Source organism: Hydra vulgaris, chromosome 02 (assembly GCF_038396675.1).
Source record: "Hydra vulgaris chromosome 02, alternate assembly HydraT2T_AEP".
NCBI lineage: Eukaryota > Metazoa > Cnidaria > Hydrozoa > Anthoathecata > Hydridae > Hydra > Hydra vulgaris.
The window spans coordinates 20,437,556-20,440,925 of NC_088921.1; the positions used below are offsets into that span (position 1 = coordinate 20,437,556).

Genomic DNA, 3,370 nt, shown 5'->3' on the forward strand with positions numbered 1-3,370 from the left:
GGATAAAACAAACACTACCAGAAATTGGAGAAAAACCATTAAAAATCTCTTTTAACCTAGAAAAATCTAGAAGCAAAACACCTGTCGCTGTTACCAGGCTTTTTCAGGGCCCTACAAAAAAAGGGTTTGTTAATATTTAAAGAGTCTAAACTCCTTTTTCATTCTAGTTAAGGGTTGTTTTTATTTAATTATTCAGCCGAAACTGTGTAGCGCATATTAAAAATATTCAGTATTCTATTTAATGTCGTATAATTTTATAATTTTTAATATGAATTTAATTAATTATATATATTTATTTTGTTTTTTAAGACTTGATTTTTTATTTTGCTATATCTATATTAGATTATTTTAATAACAGATTTTATTTTAATTGAATAATACTAAGCCAAAACAAAACAGCGTTAACATAATTATAATAATTATGATAATTATAATGAATTAAAATATTTGATTGGTTTTCATGTTTTATTTTGTTTATACTTGGTTACTTGATTTTGTTTTTAGTATGTTTCATATTTTTATTTTGTTTTGGTTTTAATTGAGTTTACGAGGATACAATTGCTTTAGTACTATTAATCGTGATTGTTTATTATGTTTTTAGATTTTTTTGCTTCATTTTTGTTGGATTCTAATTTTGCGTCATCTCTCGCCTTGTTCATTCCTTTTCCCATTTCTAATAATGCTAGGTTTCTTTCTTTTTTCGGATGCTCAAACTTAAATTAAAAAAAAAAAAGACGCATTTATAATGTTGAAGAACTATATAAATCTTTTTCGTTCGAATTTTGTACATCTGAATCAATTGAAACCATTAAAAAAATGCAGATTGTAATTTAATATTACATAATGTGTCATTGATTTATATTCTTTTTTGGTTAGATATCCAATCGTTTTAAGTCCCTTGTAATTTTGTTTGTTTTTTTTACTTTCTATTCACTAACTATTTCCTCATCTATCAGACACTCTATGTTTACTTCAAATTGCTTTACTAAACAGGGTGTTTTCGTTTGTATTTCTTTACAAAGCATTTAAACTTGAACTTCCTTCATCAATTTTGTTACGTGCTCAATATTTGCTTTGGAGTGTGCTGATTGGTACACTTTTCGTGTAATTTTTTTTTGTCTTTCGTTTCATGCTCTCCATTATGTATAATTCTGTTATGATACCTTCCGAGTTTTAATGTTCTCGGTATCGAGCTATCTAGTTTATCCATCTTAGTTACCAGGATACCTGAGTAGTATGTATTGGACTTTGGAGTTATAAATACAGGTCTTGTATGAATGTGTTTTCCGTATCCGAGTTTCTCCAGAGCTTAAAAACTCTTTTTTTCTAGACGAACCTTGAGTACGGAAACTGCAACCTGTGAGCAAATGTTTCTAGACGGGATTCAATTAAAAAAATGACTTAGATTACCATTTAAAGTTTTTTTGTTGATAAAGAGACTTAGTTCACTTTGTTTTCATTGTTATTTCAACCATTGCCTTATTTCGGATGACGTTTCCAACAATGTGTTTGTGGTTAGCATTAGTACCTTTAGTCATTATTGTCGTTGTCATCATCAGCAGCATCATCATTAATAGCAGCTGAGACCAATGGCAATGTTGGACACTCTAAAATTCAAAGTATTTTCGTTATATTTAATCTAAGCTGCGCTCAGCAGAAGTGTTAAGCCGAGGAGTTTTTTCCCTTTAAGTAGCCTAAGACGCTAGAAGGCAGAACAATATTTTATTTTGCTTTGTTGAAATGTATTTTGATTTGTCAGTAAATATTACAGTTTTTAAATTAGAAAATATAAGGACAGATACTACAACTGATCTTAGCCATTAGGCTTAGAAGCAATTACTGAACACTGCAGACATAGTTGGGCAGAGCCGCCTTTAACAATGTTGTGTGGTTTACATTAATATTTCTGATCATTTAGAAAAAAAATTTAATTAATTTTTGTCTAGCTTTTTCATGTGCCTTAGTTTACCTCCCTAAGGCCTACAAAACCACTGCAGTTAAGGCGACTGTAATGGCTTTAATGTTGTGGGTTAAATTATTTAAGAATACAGTAAATATACTTGTGAAATGATTACTTTATAACTATTTCAGAGCCGTAACCGCAATTTTGATATTAAGGAAGCGTTTTGTTCTCTTAAAGAAGGGAGGGGATAAATTATTTTTTTAAAATAATTTTCATGTATGTCATTCATTATTATTTATTATGAGAATTAGAAAAAAATTTAGGGAGTAAAGGGTCCAAGACCCCCTGGACCCCTAGGTGGTTACGACTCTGTATGTTAATAGATATTATAATAGCATGTCTTTTATTTTAGTATACCCATCTTAATGTGATCTGGAAATAAAAAAAACTTTCGAAATTAGGACTTGAATATTCACTTTTAAACCAGTTAAATTCAAATTATTAAAAGTATTATATTATGACTATAAAAAGCCGTAAAATTTTAATAATTCGCATGAAAAATAAAAATGCTTTTAGTTTGATCAACGTTGGTTTTTTTTAATTTAGGTTTACAAAAAATTTAGTCTGGGTTTACAAAAAATGCTTTGATTGGTCAATTTGTCTACTTAATTAAAGATCTATTTATATAACGTTACTTAACACCTAAAGGTTAAATCGGTATCCGTAAACTAACGCATGTTCAGAGCATCGTCTTGTCTTCTTACTTAACGCTCAACTTATTTAAACAACACTGTACTACTAAGGTGTGCTGGTAGCAATTTAAAAAAAAAAACTCAAGACACCAATTCCAGAGTTTCTTACCATCTAAAATCATTGGTGAGAATGTCGATTTCACAAACGAATTTGATAAGAAAGTTGTAACACAGCCTGTACACAATCTACAGTTTAAATAACGCACGCTGTCGAAAGGCAGTAAGAACTTGACCGAACTGAAGAAGTAGGTGCAGTTTCGTCTGCCGATTGGGAGGAACAACGCCGATATTGTGGTTTCGTTTACAGCTACGGGGCTTGAATCCTTATCAGCTGATGTAGAGATACCCCCGTATCTAGGCATCTTGATCCTCCCAGATAGAATGATAGGGGTTTCCCTACCGGGACAGATCTTTATCACAATGCAAATGATGACAATATGATTATCGCAGATGTAACTTCTGAAGATATTTCAAGGGCCATTTCTAAAACAGATTCCAAAGATTTCTAAAATCCAAAAGGAAAGATGTCGATATCACTACCTAAGGATATTGAAAGAAAATAGTTTTTAAAATATAATTTTTCAAAAACATTTTTTAATGGAAATTACTAGCGCCTAATAATAAGAGAGCGCTTGCCCCCTAAAAGAAAGTATAATTTTGAAGAATTTTTGCTTTCATTAAGATATTACATTTTAGTTTGTAAATTTTCAATAAA

At 30.2% G+C, this 3,370-nt stretch overlaps 1 pseudogene; it reads right to left on the reverse strand.

Moving 5' to 3' along the window:
- Positions 1-1,634: 1,634 nt before the first annotated feature.
- LOC136077577 (U2 spliceosomal RNA) lies at positions 1,635-1,837 on the reverse strand (annotated as a pseudogene).
- Between the last annotated feature and the right edge of the window lie 1,533 nt (positions 1,838-3,370).